Source organism: Salvia hispanica, chromosome 4 (assembly GCF_023119035.1).
Source record: "Salvia hispanica cultivar TCC Black 2014 chromosome 4, UniMelb_Shisp_WGS_1.0, whole genome shotgun sequence".
Classification (NCBI taxonomy): domain Eukaryota; kingdom Viridiplantae; phylum Streptophyta; class Magnoliopsida; order Lamiales; family Lamiaceae; genus Salvia; species Salvia hispanica.
The window spans coordinates 28068793-28087484 of record NC_062968.1 but is presented as its reverse complement, the minus strand read 5'-3'; positions in this window follow the sequence as shown (position 1 = coordinate 28087484).

Sequence of the window (18692 nt, the reverse complement as noted above, 5' to 3'; positions counted from 1 at the left end):
TTTGTGTTTTGGTTTTGTTGCGGTATAGTTGGAGTATATAATAAAGTGAGTATGAATTTGGGATTATAATATATTATAGTGTTACACGTGTTTTAAATTGTTATTTTATGTATGTTATACTATTTAATAAAGGGAAACTCAATTCGACGTTGGAGTAAATATTTTATTATTGTTACACGTTTTTTGAAGTTTTGTAATTTTATTCATATATCTCAATATCTCAATACATGTCTAAATCGAGATATCATTCGGTGAGTTTATATAATTGTTTTAGGTATATTAGGCTAGATTTGGGTTATAACCAGTTTGTAATAGTTTGGAGCCATTTTTTCGATTCAAAATTTTGCTTATATTTTGCTCTATAAATAGACTCATTTGTGACTTTGTTAATCGCTACCACGATCTCGGTGTTTAATTTTTTTAATTGTTGTGTTTTTTGTTGTTTTGATTGTAGTTTGCATTTGTTATATGTAATTCTAATTGTTTTTTATTTTAATTATTGTATTTTGTAGTTGATATGAGCAAGGTGTTACGTTGCTAGCAAATTTAACAGGGCAAGTGTTACACATACTATTAAAGTTAGATGTGTCTGTAAATATAATACTTATTGGTCGGGAGAGAAGAAGTTATTTCATCTCTTGAGTGTATAATGCATGATGAGGAGGTATTATTATAATGAATTTTTTTTGTATATACTTCGTAGCATTTTATTGTCAAGATTATATTATAAATATCTTTAATTACAAGGAGTTAAAATACATGTGTTTTTCCAATGGCTATGATCGAGAGAAAGGTCTGTCATCAAAGAATGAGATATCTATTGTATCAAGAATTTTTTCATTAAAGACCAGTCCGAAAAAATACAAAACTACTGCATGAATTCAAAATTCAGATTTATGAAAAATCTTCTATCATAAAAGTTAAGTCCCTGGATTTTTTATTCGTATGTATAATACTATGAAAATCGATGAGATTCTCAGCATTAATGATGTCGGTGAATGTGGTTTGTTTGGTATGTTTTAATTTTTTTTTTTTTTTTAGTTTCCAATCATATATTTTATGATTTTATATATATATATATATATATATATATATATATATATATATATATATATATATAAGGATGTGATCATATCATAACCCATATTTATGGTGATAACCTAATAACCCTCATTTTATGGGCGAAAAATAGCATTTTATGGAATGAAAGTATCATTTTAAAAAAAATATCATTTTAGTAAAAATGATATCATTTTTAGTAAAAATGATACTTTGACCCATAAAATGATAGGGTTATTAGTTATCTTATAAATATAAGTTATGATATGATCTCATCCCTATATATATATATATATATATATATATAGGGTATATTAGTATAACAACAAATTTTAAAGTTACAGCGTACATCCAACCATGTGCCTTTTATAATGATAAAAATGCAATATATAGAAAATGCATCGATTTGAGAAGCTATAAATGAATTTCGGCAGATTGCATTTTTGTTATATGTAGATTGCATTTTTTATTGTTAAGTTTTGCATTTAGATATTATGCTTTAAATTGCATTTTATATAGATGGATTGCATTTTTATATGCGAAATGCAAAACTTAACAATAAAAATGCAATTTATGTGAAAATGCAAAACTCAACACTATAAAATGCAATTTACATACAACAAAAATGCAACTGAAAATGCATATACAACTAGATTGCATTTTGTGTTTAAAATATTGCATGTTTTGTGCTACACATAAAGCACCAGATGGATGAACGTTGTGACTTAAATAGGGCACCCTAGTGATCCTTATATATATATATATATATATATATATATATATATATATTTTAATTTTAAATTGCAGATGTGGTAGGAGTAGTTCGAGATTGTGTGAGGGTGGTTGATGAAAGGTCCTCTAAATTACTGGAATTGGTTCTGGAGGATGAGTAGTATAATTTTATTGTTTTAATTTATTATATAAATTATTGTTTTGTTGCTTATTATCAAAGTATATACAAATTTTATGAAATTTGTATATTTTTTGCAACCATGTGTCTATACATTGCACTTTATGGGGAGAATATGTTGATTCCTTCTTGAGTCAACGTGAGTTTGACATTAAAGTTGTACCAATTGTTTTGGTACAATTTTGTAAGGCTACTATTTTCAATGGTAGGTTTTTTATGATTATTATTTTAGTATATGTTTAGCTTATGAATGTTATAATTTTTATTGTTCATTTAGGTCAAATTAGTTACGGGACCATTTATAATGCATCGAAAGTGTCTTTGAATAAGGATATTGATGAGATCAATCGACTTAAGAAAGGTGTTCTTTGTGAAATTGATTTTTGTATTTTATAGATTATTTTTATTGAATGATTAACAAATTTTGATTATTTTATAGGGTAAAGGATGATGAATCTTTTTGTGTTGATTTACCCTTGTGCTTAAAGTCTGTCAAGCCTTATGTGGTTGATGATATTGAATGAAATTTGAAGTCTATCGAGAGTTTATTTTGCCAAGTAGTATGTAACGTTTTAATTATTTTGTACCTTTTGTTATGTTTTATTTGTGTTCATTAAAATATTTTGCGTTATTGAATGAACAGGATGGAAATTATGATTTGTGCAAGAGTTGAGGCGTGAGTTGTTACGGTGATTGGTATTATATATCTTTCAAGAAATGTGGTAAAAAAATGGTTAAGGATGGTAACCAATTGTTGTGCTCTGTTGTGGATTATTCAATGATTCTGGATTTATGAGGTAAAATTTAATATATTGTTTTGATTTTTACATCTTGCTTGTATTTTTTATATTTTAATTCTTTGTTATTATTAATTTGTAATTTTATCATAGATATATGTTAAAATTTGAAGTCTTCGATGGGACAAGACTGCTTCAATTGGTTCTTTGGGATAGAGAGTGTGTTCACATTATGAACACGAAGGTTCTGTCAAGTTAATGTTCGAGAGGTATGTTGAGAAAATTATTTTTTCGTACAGATTATTTTTTTATTTTAGTTTAATTAGTTTTGAAAACTTTTTTTTTTATTTATATCGAGGTTGTTTCTTCCGAATCGTGTGCCGAGGAAATTGAAAATTTTATTATTGGCAAAGTGTATTTCTCTTAAGATAAGTCTTAGTAAAGAGGATGATTTCCTAAGGCTTAAACCCTATAATGTCAAAAAAGTTGTTTTCGATGATGTTGTGATTCGCAAATATTCTGCCAATATTCTTTCTAATTTGGACAAAGGGAATCCTTCACGTCTTAGATGATCTCTTCTTGGAAGAATGTGATAGGCTTTCTCCAATTGTAAACTTGGGACATGATAATGATTCTCTCCAGGTATTTTTCATTAGTTGTTATTTATTCTTTATAGTAATTAATGATTATTTTTATATTTTATTATCTTTAAGTAATGTTCCTTATTATTAGGTGTGTGGTGATAAGTTGTTTCTCTCGTTCGAGTGATGGAAAATTTTTGTGGATCTACAGTTGGTTGATGATGTTGCTAGTGTTGATGGTATTTGTAAAGTTCCTGAACTAGTGAAGGATGATTTTGTTATCGAACAGATCATGCTTGGATGTTTTTCCATTAGTTGAGCGAAGAAGAAGTAGTGTTTTGAAAGATGAAGGTGTTGATGTTACACATGGTTTGAAGAGGAAGTTTGGACGACTTTGATGGTTTGTTAAGTATTCCAAGAAGAAGAGTAAGTTGGTATCTCGTTAAGATTGAACCAAAGATTGAAACGGTTGTGATTGATGATTTTGTTGATTATGTCAGCGATTTATTATGATGTCTTTTGTCGCTTATGTAATTATTATTAATAGTAGTTGGTTTGTGGCTTTTCTCATCTTTTTAATTTCATTTTGTTGTCGACTTTGTTTGTATTCGAGTCAAGAAAGATGAGAAGCTGTAGTTAGTTTTGTCTTGCAATATGTAATATTGGCGTTGATGTATTATTATCGTGGTTTATTTAAATTTGATATTTTACCTATATATTAGCAAGTATGTGTATATTAATAGAATTCACTTTCAATGTTATTTTGTACTACTGTATTTAAGAATGATTAGTAAGTGTGAATTAGTAATACATAGTCATTTGTATATGTTGTTTTCTTTGATTTTTTATTTTTTATTACGGTATTATTTTTTATCTTTAGTACTTAGAATAACTATAAAATTATATAATGTAGTGTACAGTGGTTTTTAAGCTTTGAATATGGTTTTACATAATTATTTATTTAGATAATTTTTATATTGTCATTTATCGACTTGAATTTCAAGAAAATGTATATTTATTTTGTTAAAGAAAATTATCTTATTTAACTTATAAAAAATATGTTTATGTTTGTTAATAAAATACGTTGTTAAAGTATAATCAAGATTACTTTTCTGTATTGTTGTTTTTAATTAATTTGGTTGTTGTCATTGTAGTTGTTTTCTGTAAAGAAAAGTTAAAGGAATGAATGCCGGTGTTTTGTAACGATTGGAAGGGAAGGGAATGAGAATAGTCTTATTTTTCAAGTGATTTGTTGAAATTAATTAGGGATGTTTTGATTTTTGTTTCCAATTTTTTAATTTATTAATATAATTATATTTTTTAAATTATTTATGGGGATTAACTAAAAAACTTATTTTTTTAAAAATTTTTTTTTGGATAATATATTTATGGAATAATTGGTTTATGATTTAAATCTTTTATCATTTTCATTTTTAGTAAAATGATCTTTACTACAATGATTTGTCATTAGGTTATCATATAATTACGTTATTTAATATGCACTTATGGGTGTTTAAAATAATAACGCTCTAAAATGCAATTGATGACACTATAATGCATATTATATATTCTAATAATGATAAGCGGCAATAATCAGCAATTATAGAGTCTAATAATGCGTCTGAACTCAAAGATCATTTAGGTCCGTGAACTTAGAAAATAGCATCTTAGGTCCATCAAGGAGATAATCATATTTGAGTCCATAAATATCATTTGCTAAAAGTTAATTGTGTCACAAAACATATGTTCTAATTATTTTTTTAGGATATATACATAGTAGATATATTTTTTTATACAGGAAGATTGATTTTATAGTTAACTATATATGTATATAGTTGTTATGTTGACATATTGAATTAGTTTGTTGCTATAATTATTGTTTTTTTGTTTCAATTTGAAATAAATGAATTGATATTCATGTAAATATTCGAAATTATGTGCAAAATATCTATTACGAGTAGTATTCTCTTTGTCATGTCTATTTTTTTTTTTTTTGTCTCAATGAAGATGTTCACTTTCTAATTTTGGAAATAATCTCCTCTATCTCTTTGTTTTTAATAAAATATTGAACTACTTTTTTTCGCGATATTTTATTCATTTAACAACTTCTCCAAAAATTTTGTACCATTCAAGAATGTGGTTGAGTATATTATATAATTTGTATTTTTTTATTTGAAAATTTGATTTTTTATTTTCTCATGGTTTTGAATTTTGATGTACAAAAGATGCCATACTTATTATATTTTATGCTTTTTGTTGTATCTATGTTGAATAGGAGTATTTCATTTGTTTCATAATAGATGGCATATTTTCTCTTTTAATTTTTCATGCATAAGATGTTAGATTTTTTTAAAAAATAAGTTGTGTCTCACGTTAATTGAAGTTTTAATTTTTCCTTTATTTACAACAATAAAATTTCCTAAATTTTTGTGCTGTCCTATAAGTAGCAAACAATTTATGTGATGTTCAGACATTTTTGAGTTATTTCCAAAATAACAAAACATGCAATCATTTTATTTTAGTTTTATTATTTAATTTGAGTCATTATTTATTTTATTTCGAGATTTACATTTTTAATTTATTATCAATTTATTGTTTTTGATGAATTTCGAAATTGGATATTGCATGTGTTTCGGAAGTCGTATTTTTATTGATATTGGAGTACTTGTTAGCAGTTAGCACCTAGGAGGTATGAAATTAAAATTTGGATTTTATCAGTATTATGTACTGTATGTTTGTCTACTGTAGTGTTCTTATAAAGTAAAATTGCTACATAGTAATGTTGCAATGAATAGTAGTTGTTATCATTTTTGTGGATTTGTTTTAGATATGCTGAGTTTTCAATGTTGTTGTTGCAGGGATTTGTATTTATAAGTTTTAATTGAATTTGTAGAAAACTAATATTTAGTATTTATATTATATTTTATTTTCAGTTTTTTCATTTTGTTTATTTGTTTTCATATTTCTTTAAATAGATCATATAGTATTACTAATATAATTAAGAAAATAGTCAGTGCAACTACTTAGATATAAATCCATAATTTTAGTAACAATCATTTGATGCAAGTTGAAGGAGTGAATATTACAATACTATTCACACGTAATTTGCAAGATATTTGGGATGAGAAGTTTTTCGTGGCATTCTTGATTTTGTGGATGTAGCAACATTCTTTCTTTTTCTTTGTTGTGGTGTCATTCTTGGATCCGTAAATTTTTTAGTTGTTTTCTTGGATGTCGGTGTACAATCTGCAGAAAAAAGTTAAGTCATGCTATATTATTATAATTAATTTTTTTTAATTAACTTGATAATGAAATACATAATTGAACAATAATTAAAATTAAACGTACCTTCGGGGATTTTAACCTTCTTCCTAATGCCATTGTCATCGAGAAATGAACTATGAATGTATCCTGCTGCATATATGAATGTCAATAAAGTATAATTATCGATGTTGTTTATCAAAAATTTCTCCCATCCAGTTGATAGATAGGTTTTGATATGGTGGCGTTTTTTACTTTTTCCAAGTGAACTTTCCATTCGAATTTGGAGAAATCTTTGGGATGCATTTTTGTGATATTATATTTCGTATGAATCTTCAAAGTGTTGTGGAAATGGTTGTGATATAAAAATGAGATATAAAAGTTATATAATTATTTAAAATAATAGGTTAATTACATTTAATAATTATTCTACTCCTATTATTGTAAATGTCTAAATGAAATCATTGACTTTTTACTCATTCTAATTTAAATGATTTAATTTCTATATATTCTAAATTAAATTAGTACTAAATTTTATTTATGATAAACATAATTTTAAATAAAATATTTGTTGTATATGGAATACTCCTATATTGATTGTAAATTAATTAATTGTTACCATCATTTTGTATGTCGGAAGGATTGTAAACTTTGTGGAAAGTAGGTCTCTACTTGCATAGCATTAGCATCTTGTTCGAGATGAGATTTTATTTGGTCTGCAATATTCAAAATAAAATGTGTAAGGTTTTATATGCAAATATGAGTTTAGAATTTATTTAAGCAGATTGTGTTAAAGATGGAGTAATATAATAATAAATTTTGTGATTAAAAAATTAAATTTTCTCTGTGTTGTTTCTTCAAAGTCTTCATCTTCATCTTCATCTTCGTATATTGCTTCATTTGGCTTTTTCCTTGAGATTTTGATTTGAGTTTTATTCCAAATTGCTTGGTTGAGTTGTTAGAGTAATCAAGTTTTGGATTTTATGTTGCATCTGCTTCAATCCAACTATAGCATGGACGATGTGCTTTGAAGTTTTTAGGTTGTGTAGAGTAAAAGACATGGTTTGTTGAATAAATAGTATTTTGGTAGCAATATGAAGTATTAGTGTTATATAACTAATAGATTCTTGGAAAAGATTAGTTATGAAATGACATATGTCGGGTAATTGCTAGATTTTGTTTAATTTTTTAGTTTATGATTAATTATGAAATGACGTATGTCGTTTTTATATGAATGTAAATATTGAGTGTTTTCAATCCTTTTAATAAATGCTGGTAGTCATTATTTTTGTCGTTTCGAGTGTTTATCATTAATTAGTATTATTACTATAAATTTAGTTGAATTACAATATGCTTACAATAAGTTTTATATTTGTAATTTTAATTATTGATGTAAATAGGGTTCTAGGTTTAGTTATTGATATAAATAGGGTTCTAGGTTTATAGATATAGTAATAATTAAGTTGTATAGTCTTGGTAAATGTATTTTTCAGAGATAAACATCCACTCAACTTGATTTATTTATTGATTGTCGTTTTCAAGGTCGTGTATATTTTGTTATTTTATTAATTATAGATATATGTAGAGATGTGTATAGATAAAGATCTGCTATCCGGGTTAATTAAGGCTGCACCAAGATTACCACGTAATTGTTTTAATTAAATTTATGTTGATTCAAATTTAAATATTTATATTGTTTATTTATAAATTTAACAGTTTAATATTGTTTTTGAAATTTTAGGTATTTTATAATATTCGGGAGTTCTTATGAATTATCAAGGAGGACCTTCTTTTAGTATTATCATTAAAGAAGAAAATCGCTATGAAGTGGTAATTTTTTATATATGCATTTCATAAGTATTATATTTATTTTTATTATTATTTTTATTAATAAGGTATGTTTTTAATAGTTTAATAATTGTTTATTTTGTTTTAAAATTTTATTTTTTTATACATGTTTTTTATTAAATTGAACTTTTAGTTTAACATGTGTTAATTGTTTCAATTTATTTTTATTTGTTTAAATATTTTAATTTGATTGTTCAAAAACTTATAATCGGTTCAAAAACTTCTAATTGTCAATTGTTCATACCAATGTGTGTACAAAGAAAAATTAACAAATTTCGTCTAATCATTGAAATGTTTAAGAGAGCTGTTGATTCATGAGTAGAGATGTATAGTGTGAAGGACTTATATATTTAAATAAATTTGGGTTCATATATTTTGGCCTAAATATATTTTAAACATTGCATTATCAGTGTTGACATAAGTAAAGCAATTGAAAATATTTTGACATTGCTTGAATAGCTATCTAAAAATGTACTCAATTCATAAGTTTTTAAAACTTAATTAGTTTCTATAATGTTATTTTAAAATATAAGTTTCTATTTTATTTTAATTTTAATAGTGATAAAATAAAATCATTCATAATATATCATTTGTTAGCAAATAATGTGGTTGTTTAAAATGTAGCAGCGTGTAGTTAACATAAAGATAGACAGATTGTTTAGTTTTAAATTACATTGTTTAGAAAGTTTCAGGAATCTTAATATACATATACCTTGATTAAACGTTGTTTTACATCTTGCTCCGGTAATAAGTTAATACATGTCCTGCTTTGTAATATTTGAAATTATTTTTAGTTTTAATTTTTTGTAATAAGCAGTAGTGTTATGAAAAATAGAAAATTAAATACTAAATATAATTTCGTTTTACCTTTGTTGGGCTGACTCTGAATTTGATGTAATTTGTCAGCAAATCAAACTTTATTTTTGTCTACATGCAAATTGTTGTCTTTGAAGAATTAGGCCAACCAAGCCGAAGTGTTATTCTGTCGTTCCTCATTTAAAATTGAAACCCACTGTTTGTTGTTATATTCCAGAATCACTAGAACCCTTGGTTTGTTGATTAAGTGGTCTCTCCAAAATTGTATCGGTATATGCTATGACAATTAATAAAGTACAATTTATTAATTTTACATTATTTAATAAAATTAAATTATATTACAGTAGTAATGATGATTTAAAATTTACAAACTTCTTTTGTTTGACCGTGTCATCTTGAATTTGAAAGACCCCGGAATTTTTTTGGATGAACAACCGCGTTGTAATCAATTTTGTCGCAAATGTTTATGTTATAATACAATGAAATATTTTATTTAAGAAATTAAAATTATGCAAAATTATTACCTGTTTGATTTGGGCCTTTTTAACACAACCTGTGATATGAAATAATTTCACAAAAAATGACTTTTACCAATTAAATGAAACATCATAAACTCTCCAAAGCTGATGTTGTGATGCGTGTAAAGCTCTTCCAACCATCGTCAAAGTCATTCTTCCACCCGGAGTTGTTGAGATTTTCACTTTCCAAATATTTCCACTCTTATCTTGCAAGTTACGTATTGGATCAAGTTTATGTCCATATTTCTCTTGGAATTCAACTGGGAATATCTGTTTTGGTGATTAAGAATAAAAATTTAATTCAGATTTCAATTAAAAATATGTAACTATAATGAAGAAATCTGACAAATTGCATTAATAGTTACATACCATTTTCGATTGTGCATGTAAATCGAATATCTTCGTAAATTTTGGGATATCAAGGTTGATTGGTATGTTTTTTTTTGGTTCGGCCATATGCTGCTCTATTTTATTCAGCGTGAGAGGTTTGGTGATTTTTAGTTTTGTTGTGATAGGATATAAAATTTTTGAAGTAGAGATGAAATAAATGATTTTAGAATGTAGTAGTTGAGCGTTTGCAATTTCTACTAAGTGAGTTTGTCTATGTGTATTTAGTCAAATTTTGGACTGTGATACTAAGAAATTGTATTCAAGGAATTAAAGGGTTTTTAAAATGAACATAGTAAAGCATTTGATTAATTAAAACTAAGATATTAACGCTATTTTTTCATTTTTTTTCGAATTTGTTTAGTTGTGTTGTTCGAATAATTTGTTATAATTAATATATTTCATGATATCATGTTATTTAGACATTTAATTCCAGTATTTATTGTAGTATAAATTCCATGATTTATTGATTATAATATATTGAACCCTATGGTCTATTAGATATATTTTTGATTTTAGGACTTCATGTAAAAATTGGAATTGTCAATCGGTAGTTGTGTAATAATGATTCGAATATTTGTCATTAATATTTGTTGATTCGTTTTAGATTTTGTTATGTTTTCAATGTGGTGTAGTTGTTTTATTTTATATATGTATATTTTTGTATGCATTATGTTATGAAAAAAGCTTTATTCTTGCCTACCAAATATCAATTGTTGCTTGATTCTTGAAACAATTGATTTGAGATATAAAAAGCTGATTTCTGAAACAATGAGATGCGGCTCGATGGGATGAGAATGTCAATAGTGTTATTTATTGATTGATGGTTCGCTATCTTCTTTATTGTTTTGTAAATATAGTTTTTTTACCTATTTATAATTAATGTTGTATTGAAAATGTTAAAATATATTGTAATCTATTTTGTGTTATTGTTGGTAAAATATCTTAAATATTTGTGAAGATTTTTTGTCTATAAAATAATATATGGTTTATTGGTTAATAGAATACATGATTATTTTTTAAGAGATTTGTATAGTTATTTTTATTACTTTGAACGGGAGTTGTTATTATTATTTGTTGATTCATTTTAGATTTAGGTGATTATATATTGATATTTAATTTTATATTATTATATAGGAGTACAAGATTTGCGATGGTAGTTTACATTACTATATATTTTTACATAGATAAAAATATAGTTTCAACTGATGATATTATATTAATAAATTATATTTATTACTATGGATATAGTTATGGTATTGATATTTAAATTTTATGTTATTATATAGGAGTATGAAATTTGTGATTGGTAGTTTATATTACTATATAGTTTTACGTAGAAAAAATACATAACTTAAACTGATGGTATTATATTAATATATTATTTTTATTACTATCGATATAGTTATGGTATAACAAGTCGATAGTTGTTTGTCATATATTTTTTCTCAAAATTGGATTGGTATGTGGTATAATGTTTATTACATTATAAATAAACTACATGGTTTTCGTATCAAATGATATGTGAAGTAAAAAGATAAATTCTTCAATTTTTTTCCCTGTGATGGTTCATTTGAAAGAAGTGAAAGAATAGAATGTGAAGTTGAAACCTCGTCCATTTCTTGGCCTATTGAATTTATAAACGAGTAATTAAAGCATGGTTTGTTAAAAATTTTGTTGACAAAGTTAAAAATTATACTTGGTTGTTGGTATACTTTAGCACATCCTGATTCATCAAATATTCTCAGGAAGAAGTGATTGCTTACGATCAAATGAAAAGTCAAGAAATCTCCATAGTTTAACTTGTGATCGTTGTGGAATTGTTCACATCCTTCATCCAAGCACATTCTTCCATTTGGAAGTGTTTTGACTATTGTTTTCCAAGTTTTGCCAAACTTGTCTTCTATTGTGCATTTTGGCCCCATTATCACTCCATGATTTCTTTGAAAACATTTTGGAAAGATCTGTTTGATCAATTAAAATAAATGTATCAATTTTGTGCGTCCAGATTTGTTTTAGTGTTTGAAAATTAAAAGTATCAAACAAGTTTCAATACTAATGATAATCTATCATAAAATATACGGTTCAACATTTATAGATGATTAATAGTTACATATCAGTTTCGATTGGTTTTCTGATGGAATCATCACGAAGAATTCTAGAATATTGTCGTCCATGTATAATTTGTCCGTTGATGTCACCATTTGGTTATAGAGAGAGATTTTTTAGGGATATTATGTGATTTGTAATTTGAGAGAAGATTCGCTTTAGTGTTTGTTTTGTGTAGGTGTATTGGTTGTTGGTTTTATTTATTGGTAGGTGAAGGGTAAGTAACTAATATTATAATTTGATGAGTATCTACTAATAGTGCAAAAGAGTATAATTACATTCTTAAAAAACATTGTATAAATATACATTGATATTATTCTTGGATCACATTCCTGTTAATATTAATGTTGTTAGTTGTGTTATGCTCAAAACTTGTATTTGATATTCAAAATTAATTATTGACATATGAAAAGTAATTAATTAATTTTATAATGATATGAAAATAACTAATTAATATCATATTAAGATTATATGTAATATTCAAAATTAATTATTGGCAAGTCATGCTTCTTCAATTTGAAATGTAATCCTATCTTAATTGAATTCTAATTTAGTAAAAAAATATTTATAATAATAATCTTTAATAAATAACTAACTTTTGTGAAGAAAATTATAAAATAAATTTTCACATTCATAATGATGGCATGAAATATGGTGAGGAATATTTTCAGTTTTTTCAGTATGAATTATGGTGAAGAATCTTGTCAGCTTTGTTCATGTTTTTTCAAAAAGCCTAAAGAATGGGATGACTCACGTCTGAAATAAGAATGCCTTGGAATCTATAAATTAAATGAAAAATTGTTAAATTGTTTGAGAAGTTCGATTATTTAATGAGCCTTGCGTTTGTGTCGAGGACACCAAAAATACAATTTCTTTAGTGATGCGACTCTTCTTCAATTGTAATAAATATTTTGTAATTTTAATTTTCTTTGGCTTTTTGCACGTATTTCTTGCTTTAGGGATCATACATTGAACCGACTCACAGTAGCAATATTTTTTATTTGCTTCAGAGTTTTTATGGTTCAATGTTAGATGGAGATGATACGCACGTGCTGTTAGGTATAAGAAGGATGAAATTTCAGATAAGAAGCATTCACTTGTCGGAATGTGCGGCATTGGAAATTTTAGGTATTTTTAAAATTAATTTAGTCTTCATTTTAGCTTCGGAAGTGGAGTTGGAGGCGGTGTCTTAGCCTTATTATGAAGATGGAGTGTATTTTTTAAAATCTTTTTTGTATGTTTAATTGTTGATGATGAAAAGTGGTTTGATTTTGTAGGTAGAAGTGGGTAGACAAGGTCACATAATATTATGGTGTTGTTTAAGGTAATAGTGCGTGGGAGTAGATCTAGCATTATTAAGATTTTTACTCCCTATTAAAACTCGTGCCGAAATGTAATGAGACTCCTATTCGCGGACGGAGGGAGTATTAATCTTGCCTCCTGTTAATGTAAATCCAAACATGGATTTACAAAATCTTGCCTCCCATTGATGTAAATCCAAACATCGGATTATAAGACCGTATTTTCTTCAAAAGTTCATACTCTTGGTATGTTTATATTTATATAGATTGGAATTATTGTGTCATGTATTAGCACGGATGATGTAAGAAAATATATTTTGAACTTTGTTATTATTTGTTTGAAAGAGTATGTCAATCGGTGACAGAGTCATGATTGATTATAAAAGTAGATGTGATTATTATATGTTGATTTTTTTTTATGTGTGTATTTTCACTGAATAATACATTTGTATTATGTATTCCATATGTTTTTATTGCCATTGAATTATATTTGAATTTAATATATATATTTGGAAAAGTTGAGTATATTTTACTCCGTGTAACATTTGTAATTGTGATAATAATAATATTATTATAAAAAATAACACTAATATTTTAAATAATGTATATGTATGTATATTAGTTTGTAAGCTATGATTTAAATTGTTATAAATTACAGTCACTAAAATCTGATGTCTAATGTTTATATTATATTTTGTTTTAGTTTTGTCATTATTTCTTTTTGTTTCGAAAATTTTTGTCGTACAAAATAATTAGAAAAATAGGTTATGCAACAAGTTAATTATAAATCTATAATATAGTTATATAAATCTGAAGCAAGTTTAATAGAGTGAAGTTGTACAGTCATTCATACGTAATCTCAAAGATATTTGGCATAAGAAGTTTTTTGTGCTACTTTGGATTCTGCTGATGGAACAATGTTCTTTTTTGTTGTTGTTGTTGCATTGCTGGATATTTCAATTGTTTTAGTTACTTCATGCGTTGTTAGTGTAAAATCTGTAACAAGTTAGTTGATATGTTATGTTTGGTAGGGGTGATAACTCATCTAGGGATGAAATTTTATGAACAAAAATGAAATATACATTGTTAATTAATTTCATAAGGAAGTATATTGAACAGTGATTAAAAAGAATTGCAGCTTTATGGAAATTAACCTTCATCCGAATAGGCGAATACCATTGTTTTCAGAGAAATGCATTATAAATGTAACTCACCAATATATGTGTAAGTCAATAAACTATCAATTCCAATGTTGTTGTCAAGCAAAATTTTCTCTCAATTCATTGGTACATAAGTTTTGATATGGTGGTGTTTTTTTAATTTTTCTAAGTGTGTTTTCCATTTATGAATTTGGAGAAATTTTTAGGATGCATTTTTCTGATATTAAATTCATGTATTATTTTTCAAACTCTTGTGGGAATGCGTGTTATATAATAATTGAGTCATAAAAGTTATATAATAGTTTTATTGCTATGTGCAAATGGAGATATCATCTCTTTTTATTTGTGTAAGAAGAATAAATATTGAATTTCTACGCGCTATAATCATGACGTTAAATAAAATATTTTTTGCATATGAAATGGAGTATATAGTTTGTAAAGTAAACTTTTTATAATATTATTTTTGCATGTTTGGCAGTATTGTACACTTTATGGAAAGTTGGTCTTCATTCGCATAAATATTACTATCGTTTTAGATGAAACTTTGTTTTGTTGTTATATTCTAAATAACAAATGTTACGTTTTATATGTTTATAGAAAATTTTGAATTTATTTAAACAGATGTTGTTAAAGATAAAGTAATATAGTGAAAATAATTCGTTAAAAATTGAAACTCTTACCGTGTTATCTCACTATAGTGTTCATCTTCATATTCATATAGTGTTTTCATTTTATTTTTTTCTTGTGATATTTGGTTTGACTTTTGTAATAATTTGCTTGGTTGTGGTGTTAGAGTAATGAACTTTTCAGCATTGTATGTTGGTCCACGTTCAATCCAACCATACGATGGATAATCAAATCTCGAAGTGTTTGGTTGTGTAGAGTAAGACATTGTTTGTTGAACAAATAATATTTTGGTAGCAATATAAAATATTGGTAGTATATTATTACTAATAAATAGTAAACTTTTTAGATTTATAGATTTAATAATTGACTGTATTGCTTTTGTAGTGCTTTTTGATACATAAACATTTACGCAACTTGGTTCATTATTTGGTTGTTGTTTTCAAGAGTTTGTGTGTTTTGTCAGTATTGTTAATTACATAGATGTACAAAGATGTATGTATAATGAATTTTTTAAGAAGAAATACATTTATTTGCGTACTGTATAGTATAATTATAGTGGACGTTAAACATTGATTAACAAATTTATATTAATAGTAAAGTATTTATAAAAAGTTATAACAAATTCCATGATATTCTATATTGATGTTAGACATTTATACTCAAGTATATATTGTAATAACACATTTTATGATATATTGAATATATGTTATATTGAATCGGATGATGTACGTATGAGATATATTTTGTATTTTAGCATTTTGAACGTGAAAGCAGAATTGTCAGTCGGTGGTAATGTAATGATGAGTTTGATTAGAAGTGTTTGTCATTAATATTTTGTCGATTCGTCTTACGTCGGTCAGAGTAACTTTGAATTATATACTATATTTTACCGGAGTTATTATTTTAATAGCTTTCATAGTGTACATACAACAACATATTTATTTTTATTTATATAAATATAGTAACTAACAAAAGAGAGTAATATCATAATAGTGAAATAAGATATGTTGTTTCATAATAGTACTTACTAAAAAAAATGAAAACAATAATATTTTGGTAGTAGTGAATATAAAAGCATAGATCTACTTGCAATATAAATTTAACAATTACATACACACACAAATCTAAATATTGTTATATCATAAATTCTAAAGTAATAAAATCTAAAAAAGTACTACTATGAATCAATTCATACAAATAGTACGATATCAGCAACCAAAATACAATATTAATCTATACATGTAAATTATTACATACATACATGAATCTCAACATTCTATCATAAATTTTTAATTAATCAAAATTTTAGTTAATAGATGTTAATATTTGTAATGAATATCATGTTTTCTATAATAGTGTCATAAGCATAATACAAAACAGATAGTAATTCATGTGTATGTGCAAGTTAATCTTTTTGTACTATTATGAGATAAAAGTGATAGATTTTTACGAGTTAAGATTTTACTCCATTTTTTCAGCTATTATTTATTGAAGATATACATAGTATTTGATACTGGCATACGATAGTAATAAAGCATAAATATAATTCAAAATTGATGTTAATTGATGAGTACATATTTGATATACATAGTAATAAATATCATGTTATCGATAATTGCATCATAAATATAATTCAAAATAGATGTTAATTGATGAGTACATATTTGATACTGTCACTACGGATAGAGCACTTAAAACATAATCAATTAAAAATACATATTGTTTGTTCCACAAATTATAGTTTTTAAGATTCACTTACCTGATCAGCAATTCTTCAAAACATTCCATTTGTCATTTGTCATCACTGCAAAAGATATATTGCAAGATTGTTTTATTTATTTATCTATCAATGTAATATCGTGTATTGAATTAATGCATTAATTGTGGACTATTTATTATTTATGTTACCTCATTGTGGTTTTTGGCGTTTGATACATTGCGTAACACCATCATATATATCCACGTGGAAAGAATTGGGTGAAATCAGATGAAAAGTCACTACATCTCCAGCTTTCAAGTCGTTATCCGTGAAATTTCTGCCATCCATCATCGAAGCACTTTAATCCGTCGGGAAGTAGTTTGACTTCTACTGTCCATATTTTTTGCCTGTTTTCAAGTTGGCATGTTTTGCCTAACTCACCTTGAAATTGTGCTTGAAGTCTGCCTTGAAAGACCTGTTGTATTAATTAATATGAATGTTATAGTTTTGTGAATCTAGATGATACAAGGAATGTATTCTTAAAAAAAAAAAAACTAAACTTAATAAATAAATTTCAATACGTACCATGTGTGATTGTTGATCGGATGAAATCACTGTGCCAAACTTTGTAACCTTTTTTCCTGGGTTTCTTCCATTTTAGTTGCATAGCCATTTTTTAGCAAATCGGATCTTTGATATTTACAGAGAGAAATATGGAAGATGGATATGGTTTAAATATGAGAGAAAATTTACAGGAGTAATTGTGGTTGACTGGTAGGTGAGAAGGGTTATAATATTTTGTACTCAAGATGTGTATTCACTTTTTATTTATAATTGAATAATTAAATAATATTATATTTTAAGTAGATGAATACGTAACTAAGTAATATTATAATTAGATGAATGTGTAACTTACTAATATATTTATTCGATGAAAAATAATTAATGTTATTATAACTAACTATTTCTATGTTGAGTAAATGCAAAGTAATATTATAATTAGATGAATGTGTAACTTACTAATATATTTATTCGATGAAAAATAATTAATGTTATTATAACTAACTATTTCTATGTTGAGTATAATTTTGCATTTAATACTGTGATTTTTGTTTTTATGTTTCAGCGAATTTATTTGTTAATTCGCATGTTGTTTTATATTTTTTTCCAATAATATTTGAGGGTTTATTGGAAAGATTAGTTTTATTATTCAACATAGAAATAGTTGTATATTGTGTATGCAAATTATGTAATAATATGATTTAGTATTTATAATACTATTACTGGTTTTATTAATATAATTTATAGTATGGATAAATAAAAATTAGAATAGCTTGAAGTTACATTGTTTATAAAATTATATGAATGTCGGCTGTGTTTCTATTGCTAATGTTTATATTACATATTTTATCGTAGTTTATCGTGATTAGTTTCTATTGCTAATGTTTATGATTTATCGTGATATCAAAGTAATATTGGTTAATATTGGTTAATTACTCATATATGTTTGTTAATTACATATTTTATCGTGATTTATCAAAGTAATATTGTAAAGTTTAAAATTTATTTAATCACTTTTGTTATTACAAAAATTATTAGTAGTACTATTTAAATATAATCTCCTTTAGTTAATGTAGAGGGATTTTTGTTTTTTCTTATAAATTTATAAGAAAATATGT